The sequence below is a fragment of the Zingiber officinale genome, chromosome 2A (genome assembly GCF_018446385.1).
Source record: "Zingiber officinale cultivar Zhangliang chromosome 2A, Zo_v1.1, whole genome shotgun sequence".
In the NCBI taxonomy this organism is placed as follows: Eukaryota; Viridiplantae; Streptophyta; class Magnoliopsida; order Zingiberales; family Zingiberaceae; genus Zingiber; species Zingiber officinale.
Genome location: NC_055988.1, coordinates 107,323,330 through 107,346,603, shown reverse-complemented (window position 1 = coordinate 107,346,603; position 23,274 = coordinate 107,323,330).

Sequence of the window (23,274 nt, the reverse complement as noted above, 5' to 3'; positions counted from 1 at the left end):
TGATGCATACCAAGTTGAGGCACCTGCAAAAGGAACCCGTTAGAGCACCTGAAAACTTGCTCAAGAACAAGGGTGAAACTGGGTGGAAAGGCTCAGCTGCTACTAGTACTTTCCGGAGAGCAGAATCACGAAAAGCTATGGAGATGACACTCAATAGTTCAGAGTCATCGCCATCTCAGTCTGCTGGAAAGGCCGAACCATACACTACTTGATATTGATCTAAATGAACCTGATGAGAGAATTCTTGGAGACATGGTCTACAACTCTTTCGAGTCCTGAGGCACTCAACTGGTGACAGCGAGCAATCTTGATGCAACTCCACATAATTTTGAAAGACTTGAATTTGATTAAATAGAGTTGAAGAGGATACAGAAAATTGCCACGCCTTAGCCAGCACCTCCAGTATTCAGGATGTTCCACTTTTTGCTAATGGATCTGTATCGAGAGAATTGCAGCACACAAAAGCTAATATGTTAAGGAACTTTGATTTGAACAAAGAACTAGAGATTGTTGGATCTAATAGACCAAGCAGACTTCCTGTCAGATTATATGTTCAGAATGTTGATCAAGATCTTGAATATTTAGAAGATGAGCAGACCCTTGATAATTGGGACAATGTTTCCTATATAAATAGAGAAGTTGAGATTCATAAGGAAGGAGACAATTACATGATACTGAAGCATGCAATGAGATATACTTTGAGAAATCTTTGGTGAAGAAGCATCTATTAATGGAAATGAACTTGACGGAACCGAGGAAGTTGATTCTGTCTATAGAGATTTAGGAACCACTTGTACAGAAAATGATTTAGTAAGAATCAACGTTTGGAAGATAATGACCAAATAAAGCTACTCTAGCATGTATTTATTTGTCCACAACAAATGATTACCAAGTTAATACTAGATGATTTTCGTCTTGGACTATCATTCTAAATTCGAAGATGAGTTTTTCTTAATCCGAGACTATTGATTTAAGAGGATTCAAAGATTTTATTATTTTTTGTTAAAATTTTATTGATGAAGGAGGATCTAAATATTTTATCTTAAATTATCATCTGATACTATTTTAAACTCGAAGATGAATTTTTTTTAATCTGAAACTAATGATGTAAGAGGATCCAAAGATTTTATTATTTTTTGTTAAAATTTTATTTATGAAGGAGGATCTAAAGATCTCATCTTTTTTTAGTGTTACTTTCCCCTTTTTATATTTTTGATTTTAAGTCAATTTAGGATTTTGATTAGGTTAAGATTTTTTTCTTTTCTATTATAATTTTTTCCTTTCTTTTCCGTCTTAGGATTTTCGGTCTATTAAACATTGTTTGAGTTGACATTGGGTGAAGATTTTTGGATTAATAATACTTTTGGCAGTTCTATTTATTTTTTTTATTTTTCGACATTCTTTCAAATTAGCAAGTTTTAGAAGATTATTTTTAACGCTCGTATTTGAATAAATGGAATTAATACAACCCCAATAATCGTTATCTCTTCCGACATTAAAAATTTAAAAGAATAGCTATGCATTGTAAAAAGTTATTTTCACGACTGAAATGTGTGACCGCTAGTCACACTTTAACAACTTTACTATTACATCAAGTTCCACTTCTTTATAAGTAAAATAAAAAAACTTTTAAATATAATTTGTTAAAAAATAATATAGTTGTCTAATATTTCTAATCAACTAAATAAAATTAAATTTGACTAATAAAATATTAAAAATACTAGTTAAATTTGACCATGAATGATAAATTATTATAATATTACTTAATACACATTTTACCACTTCTCATACTCATAGTTCCACTATAAATGCCTACTTCTGAGAAACTTTTCGGAGATAGAGAAGTCTCGTATAAGTTTAAATACGAGAATACAAACAAGAAATACTAACAAGATTTACAAAGGAAATCGAAAAATGACTTTAATTACAACATGAACCTTGCTTTGTATGTACTTTTCTTATTTTGGATTGCCTCTTAGTAGTAGGGAAATGCAGCAATACTTTTCTCTCAAACACCTAAGAACTTTTTCTCTCAAACACCTAAGAACTGACTTCTTAAAATGTTCACAACTCCCCTTTTCTAGGGTTCATTTCAGGCTAGAAAATGTTGTTAGTGCAATCAACTTCTAGGGTTTTGATGTTTGATAATGTACCCAAGTCTAGTTAGTTTGATCAAGGGTAGATCCAAACATGAATTGATGTTTGGAAGAAAGAAATCTAGTCATGGCTAGATGATTAGCAAGGGTAAGTCATAACTAGAAGTTAGGCAGGTGAAAAGGATACTAAGTGACTAGTCCTAACTGGAGGTTAGATAAGGAGAAGCCCTAGTGAGTGAAGTTAGATGATGAAATTGTTGGTTGCTACTCGGAAAACCTAATGATTCTACTGTACAAAAATTTTGTACAAAGGTCTGAACCTTTTCCTAGCTACCATGTGTTCTTTTAAATTAAACTCGGATCGCCTGCGGAACTTAACACGTTTGATCCCAAGTTTAATTTATTTGTTCTTTTAGGTTTAGACTTGGATCTCCTGCGGAACTTAATACGTTCAATCCAAATCACCTAGGTTATTAATTTCATTAAATATTAATTTTCAAAATTGACTTCCAGGACTGCATGGCGAGGCACATAACCTTCTTGGATATGGGAACAACCACCACCGCCTAGACAAAGCCTTTTAAGGAAAGCTAATATTTAATTTCCTTAAATAACTTTAGGTCAACCAGAAAGAACAATCAAATCACAAGGAAAAGAAAAATAAAGAACACAATATTGAAAACTAATTCGAAATGCTAGAATCGCATGCCTCTTGTATTTGATATTTTTACATGAAGATAAAACTAATATGATGCGGAAAACAATATTAGTTATACCTTACTTAGTAGATAATGACCTCTTGATCTTCTACCGTATTCCTCTTCTAATCTCGGACGTTGTGTGGGCAACGATCTTCCGAGATGAGAAACCACCAAAGGACTTTGTTCTCCTCCTTGCAAGGTTCGGCCACAACAAGAGCACCTCCAAAGATGAAGAGATTCTACCACCACCAATGCTCCAAGGGATGCAAACTTTCTCTCATTCTTCTCCAAGCTAGAATCTGGCCACCACTTGATCTCCAAGAGAGAAGAGAGTTTCGGCCACAAGGATGGAGAGAAGAGAAAGGGAAGAGTCGGCCACACCAAGGAAGAAAAGAGGGAGAAAATAATAGAGGTTGTTCACCTTGAAGGCACCCAAAACCCCCTCTTTTATAATCCTTTAGCCTTGGCAAATAAGGAAAATTTAATAAAAACTTCCTTAACTCTATTGCCATTGAAAAGGAAAATTTTAATTAATTAAAATTAAAATCCTTTTCTTAGTGTATATGGCCGGCCACACCAAGGAAGCAAACAAGACAATTTTCAATCAACAATTAAAATTCCTTATTTGTCTTCGAAAATTTTAAAAAATAAAATTTTCCTTTAAAATCCCTTCATGGTTGATAAAAAGAAATTTCTATAATTTTAATTTTTCAACATGTGAATAATTTACAAAGAAGAAAAATAAAATATCCTTCCAATCTACAAATAAGAAAAGAGATTTAATCTCTTTCTTTAATCTTTTGTAGAAACTTATAAAAGAGATATTTTAATTTTTAATCTCTCCAATAAATTATATCTTCCACATAAGAAAAATTTAAATTTAAAATTCTTTTCTAATTTAATAGGGCCGGCCACCTAAGATTGGGTTCAAGCTAGGGCTGGCCACCCATGGACCAAGGTGTTGGGTTTTTCGGGCCGCAAAACCGCTTTTTCGCGTCGCAGAAACCTCGAAACTCCCTAGCCAACGGATCCGTGCGAAGAAAAATTTCAAAACATTACAAGTACGAGTTTCAAATCTTGATCTACTCTAGATCTACAAGGTGAATATCCTATACCTTCGATGCGTGCCCTTTACGAATCTCGCTCGTCCAAGGAAGTGTCGGATCTCAAGATTGTCAACGTAGACAATCCTCTAGAAGTATCCACACGAACAAGAAGTATTCTCTAACACTCAAGGATGGAGAAGAGAGCACCACAAGTGTGCTAGCACTTCTTGATGCACTCGGATGGGATTGGAAGAAGAAGAAAAGAAAAGAAGAGAACTCACTCCTCTAAAATCTCTATGTGACTTTCACTAACCTTTTTTCTTGGATTAGACTCAACCACCTTTCTTCTCCCTTGCTTGAAACCCACGACCAAGAGAAGAGAAGAAGCAAGAAGAGAGCTAAGGAGGAAGATAATGGAGTTACAAAAAATGGCTTGAATGAAAATCAATCTCATTCAACCACAATAGGAAATGTAACCCCCATTCTCATTAAATGTGGCCATTAAAGAGAATAGGTTTGTAACCCCCATGAGGTGGCATACTTTGATGATGTGGCATATCATCATTAGTTCTCCTAATGCCAAATCACTAATGATGTGGCATAAAGTCAAGTCAAACTTGACTCTTCTTCTTCCTCTCAAGTCAAGTCAAACATGACTTAATCTCTCTCATGGTTGATCTATTCCAACCATTTAATTCAAGCCAATTTAATATAATGAATCTAATTCATTTAATTAAATTGATTCAATGAGTCATAATCTAAATTAGACTCATTGAATATATGAATCAACTTGAGTCCAACTCAATTAGCCTAATTTGGATTACTCTTAATCCAATTTGGTTCATCACATGAACATAATCCTCTTGGTTCATCATATGAACCTAATCTCCATCCACTTGTTCTTTGTGTGTGACCCAATAGGTTCTTGTAACGTTGGCAATGCCCCTAAACTTATTTAGAAGCATAAGTAATGAGCGGTATCTAGCAATACATCATTACTACCCAAGTTACAAGAATGTTGAGATCCAACATCACCTTGTGACTACTAATTGTGACTCCTCACAATATATGATATTGTCCTTCTATCCTAGACATCTAGATTGATCAATATGAGGCATAGACCGTGTCATCCTCTAATCAATCTAAATCTTGAACTCCAAGTAGACTCACTCGATCAAATGAGCTCAACATCTCATATTGACTCATTTGGGCATGGCCATGCACTTAGTGGTCTCACTCTATCAAGAATACCGATGTCACTCCCGTCATATGGGAGGGATAGATCCCATCTACATCACTCACATCCCTCTGCATAATTTGTTACATACCCAGTAATCGCCTTTATAGTCCACCCAGTTACGGGTGACGTTTGACGAAACCAAAGTACATAACTCCTTATGTAGGGAATCATGGTGACTTCAGTGTTGGTGCAACCTTAGGTCAAGGTTGACCTACTCGAGTTGACCTGACTCGAGTTGTATTTTGATATTTGACAAGAACAAAAGAGTTGTATTTTGATGGGAGATTGTTGGTGCAACCTTAGGTCAAGGTTGACCTGGTTGACCTGACTCGGAAAAGTCCAAGCAGGGAGCTTGGCACGAGAAAAGTCCAAGCAGGGAGCTTGGCACGGGAAAAGTCCAAGCAGGGAGCTTGGCACGGGAGAAAGTCCAAGTATGGGAACTTGGCAAGTGGAAGTCGGAGAGGGCTCGGTAGCTCGTTCTCCGGACTAGGTCAGAGAGGGCTCGGTAGCTCGTTCTCTGGACCGGAAGTGGAAGTCGGAGAGGGCTCGGTAGCTCGTTCTCCGGACTAGGTCAAAGAGGGCTTGGTAGCTCGTTCTCTGGACCGAAAGTGGAAGTCGAAGAGGGCTCGGTAGCTCGTTCTCTGGACTAGGTCAGAGAGGGCTCGGTAGCTCGTTCTCTGGACCGGAAGTGGAAGTCGGAGAGGGCTCGGTAGCTCGTTCTCTGGACTGTGGTCAGAGAGGGCTCGGGAGCTCGTTCTCTGTACCGGATGTGAAAAGTCCTGGTGAGTAAAGCCAGACAGTGGAAAAGTCCTGATGAGTGAAGCCAGACAGTTGTGAAAACCCTAGTGAGTGAAGCTAGGTGAAAGTCCTGGTGAGTGAAGCCAGGCAGTGGGAAAGTCCTGGTGAGTGAAGCCAGGCAATTGGAAAGTCCTGGTGAGTGAAGCCAGGCAGTTGGAAAGTCCTGGTGAGTGAAGCCGGGCAGATTGGAAATCCTGGTGAGTGAAGCCAGGTGAAAACCCTAGTGAGTGAAGCTAGGTGAAAGTCCTGGTGAGTGAAGCCGGGCAAGGGAAATCCAGATAGATCAAGGGTGATCGGACATCTGGTGTTGAGAAGGTCAAGTAGGTCAAGGGAGTGACCGGATACTTGACACGAAGAGAAAAGTCCAAGTGGGTCAAAGGGATTGACCGAACACTTGGTGGGGAGTCTTAGCAGGTCAAGGGAGTGACCGGATGATAAGCATGATGTACCAACAGGTCAAGGTTGACCGGATGTTGGTTTGGAAGGTTTGGGACTTGGTTTGGGCAAAAACCAAGCTCTGGATCGATCAGTGGATTGATCCAGTGATACACTGGCTATCTGGATCGGTCTGGTGACCGATCAGTAACCAAACAGTAGCCTACTGAGTGTTATCTGATCGGTCTGCAGACCGATCAGGAAACAACGATCAGAGGCAAGAAGTTCGGGAGAAAAGCATGCTGATCGGTCCCTGGACCGATCAGAGGAAGCTCTGATCGGTCCCCATGACCGATCAACAGCACTCTGGACCGATCAGGGTGGAGCCTGATCGGTCCAGCCCTAGCCGTTGTGACTCAACGGCTAGGTTATTTCGGGCTTCTCTGTTCTGGTCTTTTTGCTTGCAGGTTCGCAGGTTAGCCAGGATATCAGGGGATATAAGAAGAGATCGAGGGTTGCTGAAAACTACTCTTCTTCTTCCTCCTTGAGCTGCTGTTCTTCTGAAAGCTGTGCTTGAGCTTTGCTGAGCTCCGAAGCTTCAGGGGAGCTTCTTTGACTGAGTTGCTTGTTGGCATTCGTCTGTGAAGTTGGTGCTTCATCCGGGACTTCAGTCGACGAGAAGGCAAGCAAGTATTTGTACATTTATTGTGTATTTTGTTCTTACTCTTCTTTGTACTCCTTATTGCTGTTGCAAAGTTCTTGTGGCGAGGTTTCTCCACCCATAAGGAGTTTATATTAGCCGGTTTTCCGGGGACTCATCCACCGACGGATTGATAGGCTTCGTCCACCTTACGGACACGCCGAGGAGTAGGAGTTTCATCTCCGAACCTCGTTACATCGACGCGTATTGAGGTTTGATTTCTTGTCTTCGTTTCTTGTTCTTATTTCCGCTGCGCTAACCCTAGTTTGTAGAAAGAAACGCGAAGATTTGGGGCGGCTATTCACACCCCCCCTCTCTAGCCGGCGATCATCGATCCTAACATTCAGGTCTAAGGACCAATAGTCATACTAATAGTCACATGAGAAAGTATATGACACTCATATAACGATCCATGATACTTTCTCACGGCGGGTCATTCAGTATACATTCTCTAATGCATACTCATGTGTCAACTTGATATCTATATATCCATGACTTGTGAGATCAAGTCATCGAGTTGACCTACATGCTAGTCTTATTGCATTAACATTGCCCCTGAATGTTAATACTCGACTAGGAATAATTAAGAGTAGTGTTCCCTATATCATCTCACTATCGATTCAACCAATCGATTGATATAGGTAAGAACCTTCTACTCAAGGACGTTATTATACTTAGTTTATTTAGTACCAATACAAGTAAGTATAATAACCAAAAACCAAATGCCTTTATTTATATAGAATATGATACAACAAGTCCAGAATACAATCATCAAATGATTGGCTCTAGGGCTCTAGCTAACACAAGATTTGGCCGGCCCTAGCTTGGTCCTCAAGCTAGCTTGACCGACCCCTATACCATGGGTATGAAGGTGGGTATAGGTGGGTATAATACTCTATAAATAAGAGGCTACGATAGGGACCGAGAGGAGGAATTGGTTTTGGTCTCCTGATAAAATTAAACATCCCGTGTTCGCCCCGAACACACAACTTAATTTTATCAATAATAATTCATTCCACTAGAGAACTATTATTGAACTACCACACCAATCCCAAATTACATTTTTGGGCTCCTTCTTATTATGAGTGTGTTAGTCTCCCTGTGTTTAAGATATCGAATGCCCACTAATTAAGTGAGTTACTGACAACTCATTTAATTAATATCTTAGTCCAAGAGTAGTACCACTCAACCTTATCGTCATGTCGGACTAAGTCCACCTGCAGAGTTTAACATGACAATCCTTATGAGCTCCTCTTGGGGACATTATCAACCTAGATCACTAGGACACAGTTTCCTTCTATAATCAACAACACACACTATAAGTGATATCATTTCCCAACTTATCGGGCTTATTGATTTATCGAACTAAATCTCACCCATTGATAAATTAAAGAAATAAATATCAAATATATGCGCTTGTTATTATATTAGGATTAAGAACACACACTTCCATAATAACTGAGGTCTTTGTTCCTTTATAAAGTCAGTATAAAAGAAACGACCTCTGATGGTCCTACTCAGTACACTCTAAGTGTACTAGTGTAATTATATAGTTAAGATAAACTAATACCTAATTACACTACGACCTTCCAATGGTTTGTTCCTTTCCATTTTGGTCGTGAGCTACTGTTTATAATTTATAAGGTACTGATAACATTATCTTCTGTATGTGACACCACATACTATGTTATCTACAATACAAATTAATTGAACAACTATAAATAAATGTAGATAATTTGACCAAATGTGATTCTTTATTCAAAATAAATATTTACAAAAGCTTAGGCTTTCAGTATACACTCTAACAATCTCTCACTTATACTAATGATTAAGCTGCCATACATCTGATTCCCATTCCCTCCACATGCCGATCGAAAGCTTTTGCTGGAAGGGCCTTAGTGAAAGGATCTGCTAGGTTATCTGCTGATGCAATCTTGGCGATGACAACTTCTCCTCGCTTCATGATATCTCGTATCAGGTGGTACTTGCGCTCTATATGTTTACTTGCCTTATGAGCTCGTGGTTCCTTCGAGTTTGCAACTGCACCGCTATTATCACAATATATTGTGATGATTTTGGGCAAACTAGGAATCACATCTAAGTCCTTTAGAAAGTTCCTGAGCCATACTGCTTCTTTAGCTGCCTCAGAGGCTGCTACATACTCAGCTTCCATGGTTGAGTCCAAAACGTATTTCTGCTTAACACTTCTCCATGCAATGACTCCACCTCCTAAAGTAAACACATAGCCTGATGAAGACTTACTGTTGTCTCTATCCGATTGGAAATCTGAATCCGTGTAACCCACAGGGAGCAAATCGTCTGCTTGGTAAACTAGCATATAATCTCTAGTCCTTCTCAGGTACTTTAATATATGCTTTACCGCAATCCAATGTCCTTGTCCAGGGTTATTCTGATATCTGCTAACCATGCCCATGGTAAAACAGATATTAGGTCTCATACACAGCATTGCATACATAAGGCTTCCTACAGCCGAAGCATAAGGAACTGCTTTCTTGTCCTCTATCTCCTTTGATGTCTTCAGAGACATCTCTTTAGATAGAGCTACTCCATGCCTAAAAGGTAAGAAACCTTTCTTGGAATTCTGCATGCTAAAACGAGCAAGGATTGTATCTATATATGAAGCTTGGGACAGACACAACATTCTTTTCTTGCGACCCCTTATAACTTTGATTCCAAGAATGTGTGCACAATCTCCTAAGTCCTTCATATCAAATTGTTTGGACAACCATACCCTTACGTCCGATAATACCTTGACATTGTTGCCAATAAACAAAATATCATCTACGTATAGTACAAGAAATACCACCACGTTTCCGTTACACTTCTTGTATACACAAGACTCATCCGGACACTAAATAAATCTATATGACTGGATTACTTTATTAAACCAGATGTTCCAAGACCTTGAAGCTTGCTTCAGTCCATAAATGGACCGATTGAGCTTGCACACTAGATGATCTTTGCCTTTTTCAATGAACCCTTCTGGTTGCTTCATATGGATGTTCTCTTCAAGACTTCCATTAAGGAAAGCTGTCTTGACATCCATTTGCCAAATCTCATAATCCATATGAGCAGCAATGGATAAGAGTATCCGGATAGACTTAAGCATGGCTACCGGTGAAAAGGTCTCCTTATAATCGATTCCCTCTTTCTGAGTGTACCCCTTCGCAACAAGCATAGCTTTGAAGGTTTCTACCTTCCCGTCTGTCCCTCTTTTACTTTTGTAGATCCACTTGCATCCAACGACTTTTACACCATCAGGTGGTTCTACAAGCTCCCTGACCTTATTAGAGTACATAGACTCTATTTCAGAATTCATTGCTTTTTGCCAAGATGCTGCATCTATATCTTGGAGTGCTTCGTCATATGTTCGGGGATCAGGTTCATGTTTACCCGGGATCAAGTCCGAAGACTCTCCCAAAAACATGAATCTCTTAGGTTCCCTCACAACTCTCCCACTACGACGAGGCACCGTCTGTGGTTGTGTATCATGTGTGACACGTGTTGCAGTCTCTTGTGTTACTTCATCTTGTACTGTTGGTACTAAAGTAGACGTGTCCTCTCTAAGTTCTTCTAGAACAACTTTGCTGCTGGGCTTGTGATCCATTATATAGTCTTCTTCTAAAAACTGGGCATTGGTGCTAACAATGACCTTCTGGTCTTTAGGACTATAAAATAAACCACCTTTCGTTCCTTTGGGATAACCCACAAACATGCGAACTTCTGTACGAGATTCTAACTTATCGATCGGTTTCAGACATGTTTGGACTACCCCAATCCGAATATGTCTTAGATGGGCTTTGCCCATTCCACAATCTGTGGGAGTAGAAGATATTGATTTAGAAGGTACTAAGTTCGGAATGTCACTCGTTTCAGGCGTATCCCCAAAACGAATTTGGTAATTCTGAATAACTCATCATCGATCTAACCATCTCCATAAGAGTCCTATTCCTTCGTTATGCCACACCATTCTGTTGGGGTGTACCAGGTGCGGACAATTGGGATTGAATCCCGGCCTCTGATAAGTAATTTCTAAACTCTCCTAAGAGGTATTCGCCACCACGATTAGATCGTAGTGTCTTGATACTTTTACCTAGTCGTTTCTCCACATCAGCCTTGTACTCTTTGAACTTATCAAAGCACTCGGACTTGCGGCGCATTAGGTAAATGTATCCGTATCTTGAATAATCGTCTATAAAAGAGACAAAATATTCAAAACCACCTCTCGCCTGGATAGACATAGGACCACACAAATCAGAATGAACCAATTCTAACACTTCTTTGGCTCTATACCCCTTGGCCTTAAAAGGCCTCTTGGTCATTTTACCTTCCAAGCAAGATTCACAAGTTGAAAAATTTTCCAACTCTAATGAACCCAAGAGTCCATTGGCTATAAGCCTTTGAATACTACTTAAGTTAATATGACCAAGCCTTAGATGCCAAAGATATGCTTGGTTCATTTCTGAAGGTTGTTTTCTCTTATTAGTGTTAGAAGATGTGTTATAAATTTTCATTTTTTTCTTTGTGGGAGAAATTGGATTTAAAGTATATAAATTTTCAACTAATGCACCAGAACAGATAATCACTTTATTTCTCTTTATAACTACATTGTTATTAAAAGAAACAGAATATCTATCCAAAAATAGTTTAGAAACTGGAATTAAATTCTTTCTAAAACTGGGTACATAAAGACAATTTCTTAAAACCAATTTTCTATTTCTATCAAAAGATAAGTAGACGTCTCCCACTGCTACAGCCGCCACCTTAGTAGCATTGCCCATGTAGACGGTTATCTCCCTTTCATATAGTCGTCGGGTTTCCTGGAACCCCTGCAAAGAATTGCAGACATGATCAGTGGCTCCCTTATCTACACACCAGGTGCTAGTAGATAACACCGCTAAACATGTTTCAACAACCAGAGCATGAGATATACCTTTGTTGTTTTGATTCCTACGAGGACAGTCCGCCTTCCAATGTCCTGACTACTTGCAGATGAAGCACTTGCCCTTCGGCTTCTTCACTCCGGCTTTAGGTCCTGTACTATGAGATTTATTCACTTTCTTTGCTGATCTAACTTGTTTCTTCTTCTTCTTTCTTTTCGGTTTAGAAGTAGAACCATTTTCAGCATAGTGAATCTGAGAATTGTGACGAAACAAACCTTCTGCTGCCTGAAGTTCTGTCAGTAGTTCCGCCAATGAATATACCCTTTTATTCATATTGTAATTCAGGCGAAATTGCTCAAAACTTCTAGGTAGCGTTTGGAGGATCATATCGATCTGGGTTTCCCCATCAATTTCTCCTCCAAGGATTTGTATTTCATTTAGATAAGCCATCATCTTTAGGATATGATCCCTCACGGGAGTACCCTCTTGCATGGTGGCCGTCATTATCTTTCTCATGGCTTCTTGCCTAGAGGCCCGATCCTGGTGACCAAAGAGTTCCTTGAGATTGTTCATAATATCATAGGCTGTTGGTAAATCTTGATGCTGATGTTGCAATACATTTGACATTGAAGATAAAATGTAACACCGCGCCATCTTATCTGCTTTTACCCATTTCCTATGATACTCAATCTCCTCTTGGGTAGATTCACCATTGGGTGTATCAGGGCAAGGCTCAGTCAGTACAAACTTATAGCTTTCAGCAGTAAGAATAATGTCCAGATTCCTTTTCCAATCTATGTAGTTAGGACCAGTAAGTCTATTCTCTTTTAGTATGATGGCCAGTGGGTTGAAAGTCATCCTAATAATCACAAATAACTTTTGGTCAGAACTCTAAATTTAGAATAATATTGATTCCTCAAACAATACTATTTTAAATTAACCAACACCTCAAAACACCGTGAATTTTGTATGCCACGATAGTGTGGACGTATACAAATTCAACATTTGTAAAAGGAGGGTTTAACCCATTAATTTTATTATCTTGTCAACCTAACTTTTTGACAAATAAAATTAATAGTTGGTTTCCTTTGGTCACACGAATAATAGCAGTGACTCCGATGGGGAGGATACTATTAGACATGCCTTAGTATATACCATTACTTGACACTAAGTCCATTAATAAGATTGTGCCCCTTCCGATGGGGAAGATCACACGCTCTTAATTAACTTCCTATAGTCATCCAAAATGGAAGTTTGTTCTAGTAATCCACAAACAAGCTCATCCGATATGGAGGAAGGCACTTAGAGCCAACGCGCAAGCTTGTTTACATCACTTACAAACCAGTAATGGAGACCGTGGAATTTATTTAAAATCCCTCTCCCACTTAGTTATTTAAAGTGAGGAATTTTGACTATGCTAGCCTACTAAACATGTATACTAACATGCACACACAACACAATATAAAAGCAATAAATAGAAAAACTAATTTTCAACTATTATGACTTTTATCTATTGTTGTCCTCCGTGTGTTGTCATCCCTAGCTGCTGCCATTTTTGGCCATCGCCCCAGGTCTATTTGTCGCATCCATCTTGCTCCTTGTTCCGCTGCGCCTCTGGTCCTCAAAAGGTTCCATGCCTTGCAAGATTCGATCCGCGACATAAATAGAATTTTACATTTTTCGATCCTATATTCCTCGAAGGAATGTACATGTATCTAGATCAAAAAATAAAATCCTAATAAAACTAAATACAACTCCTGCTGTATTTTATAATACAATCATGCACACACAATAAATGCCCTTGACATGTCCAAGGGTCTAATCACACACATAATAACTATAAGCCATAATAGTTGGATCCTGCATCCACAAAGTTAGCACATCCTACTATTAACCTGCCTAAATTATGTATGACATGCACATAATTAAACTAATACCAAATACACAGAGGCAAAACCCTAGCTCTGATACCAATTGTTGGTTGCTACTCGGAAAATCTAATGGTTCCACTGTACAAAAATTTTGTACAAAGGTCTGAACCTTTTCCTAGCTACCATGTGTTCTTTTAAATTAAACTCGGATCGTCTGCGGAACTTAACACGTTTGATCCCAAGTTTAATTTATTTGTTCTTTTAGGTTTAGACTTGGATCTCCTACGGAACTTAACACGTTCGATCCAAATCACCTAGGTTATTAATTTCATTAAATATTAATTTCCAAAATTGACTTCCAGGACTACATGGCGAGGCACATGACCTTCTTGGATATGAGAACAACCACCACCGCCTAGACAAAGCCTTTTAAGGAAAGCTAATATTTAATTTCCTTAAATAACTTTAGGTCAACCAAAAAGAACAATCAAATCACAAGGAAAAGAAAAATAAAAGAACACAACATCGAAAACTAATTCGAAATACTAGAATCGCATGCCTCTTGTATTTGGTATTTTTACATGAAGATAAAACTAACATGATGCGGAAAACAATATTAGTTATACCTTACTTAGTAGATAATGACATCTTGATCTTCTATCGTATTCCTCTTCTAATCTTGGACGTTGTGTGGGCAACGACCTTCCGAGATGAGAAACCACCAAAGCACCTTCTTCTCCTCCTTGCAAGGTTCGGCCACAACAAGAGCACCTCCAAGGATGAAGAGATTCTACCACCACCAATGCTCCAAGGGATGCAAACTTTCTCTCCTTCTTCTCCAAGCTAGAATCCGGCCACCACTTGATCTCCAAGAGAGAAGAGAGTTTCGTCCACAAGGATGGAGAGAAGAGAAAGGGAAGAGCCGGCCACACCAAGGAAGAAAAGAGGGAGAAAATAATAGAGGTTGTTCACCTTGAAGGCACCCAATACCCCTCTTTTATAATCCTTTAGCCTTGGCAAATAAGGAAAATTTAATAAAAACTTCCTTAACTCTATTGCCATTGAAAAGGAAAATTTTAATTAATTAAAATTAAAATCCTTTTCTTAGTGTATATGGCCGACCACACCAAGGAAGCAAACAAGGCAATTTTCAATCAACAATTAAAATTCCTTATTTGTCTTCGAAAATTTTAAAAAATAAAATTTCCCTTTAAAATCCCTTCATGGTTGATAAAAAGAAATTTCTATAATTTTAATTTTTTAACATGTGAATAATTTACAAAGAAGAAAAATAAAATATCCTTCTAATCTACAAATAACGAAAGAGATTTAATCTCTTTCTTTAATATTTGTAGAAACTTATAAAAGAGATATTTTAATTTTTAATCTCTCCAATAAATTATATCTTCCACATAAGAAAAATTTAAATTTAAAATTATTTTCTAATTTAATAGGGCCGGGCCACCTAAGCTTGGGTTCAAGCTAGGGCCGGCCACCCATGGACCAAGGTTTGGTCGGCCCTAGCTTGGTCCTCAAGCTAGCTTGGCCGTCCCCTATACCATGGGTATGAAGGTGGGTATAGGTGGGTATAATACTCTATAAATAAGAGGCTAAGATAGGGACCGAGAGGAGAAATTGGTTTTGGTCTCCCGATAAAATTAAGCATCTCGTGTTCGCCCCGAACACACAACTTAATTTTATCAATAATAATTCATTCCACTAGAGAACTATTATTGAACTACCGCACCAATCCCAAGTTATATTTTTGGGCTCCTTCTTATTATGAGTGCGTTAGTCTCCCTGTGTTTAAGATATCGAATGTCCACTAATTAAGTGAATTACTGACAACTCATTTAATTAATATCTTAGTCCAAGAGTAGTACCACTCAACCTTATCGTCATGTCGGACTAAGTCCACCTGCAGGGTTTAACATAACAATCCTTATGAGCTCCTCTTGGGGACATTATCAACCTAGATCACTAGGACACAGTTTCCTTCTATAATCAACAACACACACTATAAGTGATATCATTTCCCAACTTATCGGGCTTATTGATTTATCGAACTAAATCTCACCCATTGATAAATTAAAGAAATAAATATCAAATATATGTGCTTGTTATTATATTAGGATTAAGAGCACACACTTCCATAATAACTGAGGTCTTTATTCCTTTATAAAGTCAGTATAAAAGAAACGACCTCTGATGGTCCTACTCAATATACTCTAAGTATACTAGTGTAATTATATTGTTAAGATAAACTAATACCTAATTACACTACGACCTTCCAATGGTTTGTTCCTTTCCATTTTGGTCGTGAGCTACTGTTTATAATTTATAAGGTACTGATAACATTATCTTCTGTATCTGACACCACATACTATGTTATCTACAATATAAATTAATTGAACAACTACAAACAAATGTAGATAATTTGACCAAATGTGATTCTTTATTCAAAATAAATATTTACAAAAACTTAGGCTTTCAGTATACACTCTAATAGAAATTCCTAGTGAGTCAAGCTAAGCAGCCGAGGACCTAGTAAGTGAAGCTAGGTCCTAGTAAGTGAAGTTAAGTGGTGGAAGTCCTGGTAAGTGAAGTTATACAATAGAAGTTTTAGTCAGTGAAGCTAGATGGTGGAAGTTCTAGTGAGTGAAGCTAGACAGTTGAAGTCCTAGTGAGTGAAGCTAGATTCTAGTGAAGCTAGGGAGTGGAAAATCCTAGGGGGAGGTAATCCTAGGTAATGAGAAGTTTTGGAGGAGTAAACTCCAAGCATGTGTAATCGAATGCGGTCGATTGGACTAACAAATCTGGAAAGATGTTAACACTAATGTACTTTAATATTTTATATCTATTGTACTAACTTGGTGTTGCAGAAAAGTTTTAATTGATCAGGTTGATCAGACACTAAGTAGGACGTGAGAAAGTCCAAACAGGTCTGGAGAACTAGATGTTTGGCAGGTACGGTTAGGTAGGCAACTAGAGGAGATATCCAGTGAGGATGCATTCCCGATTGAGGGAACAATAGGCATCACCCAACCTAAGGTTTCATTAAAATCTGAAATCAAGATCGGACAGTCCCAAGACTGTCAGATTCATTTTTAATACTATTTTTTATATGTTGCTAACTTTGTGGTGTAGGACATTGAAGTTAAAAGTTGGCAGGAAAATGGACTTCCAAATGCCCATACCGATGTAGGTGATTAGAGGTTTAGGTGCCCCAAGTGGGTCTAGGCACCCGAAATGGCCTGAATCTAGCTTTGTGAATAGATAAGTTCGTAGACACGGGCTAGTTGGCCTACATCATCCAGGCACCGGAGGTGGTCCAGGCGTCCGGGAAGTGATAAAGGTGACTCAGATAAAACTTCACTAAGGTACAACCACATTAGCATTCTAAGTGCCCGGAAGGGATCTAGACACCCGGAGTTGGATAACTTAGTATCGAAGAAAGATTAGATAGGCTTCAGTGAAGGCACCCGGGGGTGGTCTAGGCACCTAGAAAGACTTATAAATGTAGCTTCGACTAGCAGCTTCATACATCAATTCAGACAACATTTCTATGTGATTCCTTGACTGTCCGGCTGCTCTGACTTCATACTACCGCTGTGTCACAATGCTACTACACCTGACTACTACGAACGGACCAACACCAACACACGAGTACATTTAGATCTCTATCTAGGTATTGGGTAACAGTTTTGTTTAGAGTTAATTATAGCATAAAGAAAGTGTAGGTGTTGTTACACTTTCTTCTTTATTTGTGTATTCAATTGTGATTAATTAGTGGATTACATGTCCGAAAGGTCTGGATCTTGGAGTATGAGTCATCAAAAGATTCGAAATAAGTAAATCATTGTATTCTATTTATGTTCTTTTCGTACTTAGTTTATTTTCCGCTACACACTAGTTTTAAAGAAACTAAAAAAGAAACACCCCCTCTCACATGAAAATGATCCTACAAATGCCTTCCCAATAAATTGGCCTTACCCTCAACCAATTGCCATGCCATATTGACCATTTAAACTTGTAGAACGACTCGTTTTAGCCTGACCAATCAATTGATGAGCCATACCAATCGATTGGAAACTTCTAATCGATTAACCTAATTGATTCTGAAACCTTCTGTGCTTTTGCAAAAACGTAGCGAATAGATTGGCTTCTTTTGAATTGATTGCCTAAATTAATTTAGTACCCTTCTGTTCCCTTGTGAACTTAAGCCAATCGATTGGCTTAGGCTTCAAACGATTCCCTTAATCGATTCCAAGGCTTACTATGCTCTCATGAAGAAACACCCAATCGATCAATGATTGGCGCTGCTCAATCGATTAAGCCAATCAATTTGAGTAGTAAAACCTGAGAGTTTGGGTTTAGGGTTTGTTAATCAATTGGTGAAGCCCACCAATCGATTACTAACCCTAATTTCAGCCTTTCTAAGATTGAAATCATGTCTTGCTTGGTAAACAATTGATGACAACCTACCAGGACTTCCATTGCCCAATATTGAGTCATTTATGACTTATTGGGACTTTCTATTGCCTAGTATTTGGTCAACCTTGACCTACCAAGGCTTCCTCGCCAAGTGTCTGACCCTCCTTGACTCATTTAGACTTTCCTCATCAAGTGTCCAATTCTCCTTGACCCACTTGGACTTTTCTCACCAAGTGTCCGGTCCTCCTTGACCTAGTTGGACTTTTCCCTTTTCCAATCTTTACGTTAGACTTTTAATCACCAAGTGTCTAGTCTACCTTTAACCCACTTGGACTTTTTCCTTGCCAACCTTCCCGTTGGACTTCCATTGCCTAGTTTTCAACTAGGTCTTCCATTGTCTAGTTTCTAAGTAGGTCTTTAATTGCTTAGTTCCCAACTAGGACTTCCATTGCCTAACCTTTAATTAGGACTTTCTGTTGCCTAATCGCAAGTTAGGGCTTTCCATTGCCTAACCTCCAGTTAGGACTTTCCGTTGTCTAATCTTTAGTTAGGACTTTCCCAGTCAAGTATCAGGTTCTTGATAACCGTAATTTTACTGTATTATTTTGATTTATATATGCATGGTTTGATGTTGATTTCATAGGTTTAAATTATGGTTACATCATATTTCATGCATTGTCTTTATTTTTAGACTTAATTGCAAATTATCTTGTTTTTGGTGTTATTTGATGTTAATATTTGATTCTTATTTTGTAGGCATCAAAGGATCTTGGATTTGGATTTATTCGAACCGAATTTGCGCTCGAATCAGAGTTTAAACGAGACGATCAAGCTATGGAGCATTATGGACCGTTCATCGAAGATTGGACAGATCTGAACCATCCAGTGAAGATCTGGTCGATCCGACCTACGAGAGAGTAGATCCAGACCCTAGATCAAGATTAGAACCTTCGGATCAGATTTTAGGCGACTTTTCACCGTTGATCAAGACCCGAATTGCTCACAACCGTCCGTTCAGATCTGGATCTGATTCAAAACAGAGAAGCTACAGTGTTTTCTCTTTGTCGATCTCCACATCACTGTTCTTCGTGTCGCGCGAGCGCCACCGGCGATTCCGACCCTGTTTCCACCTCCGATCATCCTCTCAAGCTTCAACTTCAGTGCAGAGCTTCTCGGACGCGTCATCCCGATCATCTGGACTCATCGATGGGTGTTCCTTCCGGCGTTATTCTTCTTCCGATGATCCTCTATTTTCACCAGATTTGTGGGTGTTTCCTCAGATCTGAGCTGATTCCCATCAGCGACGTTCGGCGGTGTTCCTTCGCGTTACTGAGCTTCATCCGACCACAATCCGCAATCCGTAACTTCCATTCCAGATTCAGAGGTCAAGGCTTGAAGATTTCAAGATTTTCTGCACTTGAGTGGGTTTCGGGTTGTTCTAGCTTGCCGGAGGTAGTCCGCCGGTGTTGCTGAGTATTCCTTGAACTGATACGCAATTGAGATGCTCCATTGAGGACCGGAGTTGGGTGTTCTCGATTTCGGCACTCTTGTGTGACGACAAGAGTGTATTGCTTGATAGATTGATTGTGAGAATGGATTGGTTTACCCTTTTATTTCATTTTGCTGCTGTTTTATACCTTAGAACAGATTCCTTTTATGTTTGTTATGTTTTTATGCAAGTAATTTAGCATTTCATTACCTTGTTGAAGCTTAATTGTGTTTAATTTATGCTTGATTAAGTGTTTAGTGTTTAAGTTCTAAGTTAGGGTTTACATTTTGCTATAGATCAGGTTTCATTTATGTCTTGCTATTTTATTCTTAGTTTAAGTGTGTGTTAATAATTTAATCACAACGTAGAGTGACAATGCGTTTGGGTTTGATTGTTGGCACACAAGTAGATTTCATTTATGCATTAGATAAGTTTTTATTTGCTTGCTTGTCAATTGTTAGATTTAGATTCAAAGATTAAACCCCTCATTTTTATATCAAAAACCCCAAAAATAGGAATAAAATGACAATCCTAGATTACATCCTACCGTAGTTCCTCGAGAGATCGATCCTGGGATCGTTATTACAACATAATTGTGTAGTTAAGGGGTTCATGGAATATACATTGTTAATTTGATTTACGAGTGTGACAGATATCGTTATCAATGAATATGGTGATATGGTTATACGTGGATAAACATGCAAGATATCCTATTTAAAGTTATATATATATATATATATATATATATATATATATATATATATATATATATATATAAGATATCCTATTTAAAGTTATATATATATATATATATATATATATATATAATCTTGGTTAATGATTTAAATTGATTAAGATTAGACATAAATAAATTTATATAAGTAAATAAATTTATAGAATTTTAAGGAATTGCTCTAGATTTTACAGGAGTCTTTTTATATTTTATGGGGATAAACAGGATAATGAAAAGCTTTTTTTTTTTTTGAAAAAATACCCTATTTAAAGTAAGACTTGATTAAATCAATTTCCCTAAGTTTATTAATCGAAACCTAGGCTCGATTTCTCTTGTTCATCTTCGTCGCACGTCTCCCCCACCCACACGACACTGTTCCACTGCGAGATGGACTGGCACCGCCCAACCACTGATGGTACTCCTCCAGTGATCTGAGCAAGCCAAAGCCGGCACTGCACCACGCCCCTCGAGTCAACATATATGTTTTCTTGTGGCTACCGAGAGCAATGTGCCTCTAATTGATGCCGTCACCAATGCCGCAACCACCAATCACACTCGACCGCCGGTGTAGCCCCAGCCGTCTCTCCTTCCTCTCTTCATCATTAGCAAGCAAGTGTGCCTCACCGTCATTGTGTCGACTACTCACGACCCTCACCGTCACATTCACCTCCCTTAACATCGAAGATGGAACCTCTATCAGTATTATTTCCGTCGTCGTTGCATCCACAGTCAGTCACCTTCACAGTCGGCACCCGAAGCTGGCTGATCGTGCCACTACCGAAAACACCGCCGAAGAGGAAGGAGGAGAGGTAATAGTGGGTAAATTTGGGATTTTAATCATGGATTGATTAATTAAGAAGTTAATGATTGATTAATTACATGAAATTAGATAAATTTTGATTAAATCAGATTTTCATTGATTTGAGTTTAATGGATTTATTTCTGATTAATTAGGGTATTTGTCTATATTAATTGTTCAGTTAATAATGTGATTTGGATGTGATGGAAGTTGATTAATTGATAGTAATTGATTAATTAATAAATTATAGATTCAATTTGAATATTAGGATGAAGTAATGGATTTAATTATTGATTACTTGGTTGAATAATAAATGAAGTTTAATTGATTAAGTATTCATAATTAATTTGTATAAATTAATTAGATGATCGGGAGTTGGGTAGTAAAGAATTAATATAATCAATAGGTTGATTAAATGATTTATAGATCTTTAGATCACCTTCATGTCATATACTTGTAAGACTTAAGCTCGAGGCAGACTTTGGACTTGAAGACAGTTTGGATAACATTAGAGGTGGGTAGTTCCTGCTTGTCTTCTTTAGATCTTTGATCCTAGTGTATGATTATATCTATTTATATATTGATTATGTAGCATTTATTTGCTTATCTTAACTTTATTCATATTATCTCTTGAGCTTGACCTTGTTTTGCTTGACCTTAAAGATGATCTATTTTATATTTATGTAGTCTCATGATTGTTCATGCTTGATTTTTAATTATATATGTATGATATTACCATGCCATAGTGTAGGACGTTGACTATCATGTTATACTCCTAGTTGGTGATTTAAGCTTGTGCTTATTGTTAGTCATATCATACTGTAGTATAGAAGTCAAGTACCCTACTAGACCCTTGCTTGTATTTAGACTCATAGTGAGGTTAGGCCAAGAGGTGGCTATAGAGTATGATATTGGATGTTGATTATTCATTTTCTACTTATCATTATGTTGTTTTATCCTGATGACCATTATCTCCTATTTGTGATTGAGAAAGTCGTCAGTGACTATTGGTATATCTTGTTGATCATTAACTCTCATTCATGGTTGAGAGAGTCATCAGTGATCATGATATACACGACTGCCCACAGGATCATCCATGGTAGAGCGTTATTTCTGTAATCCGTAGTTAGATAGTTACACACCCTATTTGCCCATTAGACCAGATAGTGGTAGTGTGAGTTCACTCACATATAGTGACATTTATATTCTCTAACTGCCCACTAGACTAGATAGTGGTAGCGTGATTCCGCCCGCAATCAGTAGTTGAGGAGCTAGATAGCTATCTCATCTTGCCTGCCTACTAGACCAGATAGTGGTAGCATGAGTTTGCCTGCAGACAGTGACTCTGACTGCCCACTAGACCAAATAGTGGTAGCATGAGTTTGAGTGCAATCAGGACTTGATATATGTTTATTATGTGCTTATTATGTGTTTGCTTTATGCATGTTATTTATTGGTTATACTTGGTGAAGTAGGTTAGTGAAGGGTTATATTGTTGTTTATGATTTGATTAGAAGATGATTTTATGTCGATACTCTTACTTTGGTATTATCATACATTATCTTTTATATAGTATCATATATTATCTTCTTATACCCACTGAGTTGTTGTACTCACTGCCCTTTATTTTTTCTTTATTTTCAGATTAGTATGTAGAGGATGTATTGTGTCACTTAGAGATCTTGACTACTGGTCCTACTCGAGTTTGGATTTCTATTTTAGTTGTTGGTTTACTTTTCGTTGGTTGTAGTTTTCATTTTCTTTTTGTATCGAATGTTTATGTCGTTGGTTATGCTTTTGGTTGGTTTAATATGTGCATATGTACATGCATATATATACACATTGGCATTGGTGATTTTATATTGCATCGATGTTTATTTTGCTTGATCAGAGTTTGATATCGTATTTCTTATATTGCCACTAGGGGGTGTCGTCTGGTTTGGGGGACAAGTATACCCTCAGAATGTGACAATACAGATGCCATCTTATAGATAGACAAGGATGATTACAAGTCCTAGTCTGGATACATATTCATATTGAACGGAGGCATAGTTAGCTGGAAGAGTTCTAAGTAAGACACCGTAGCAG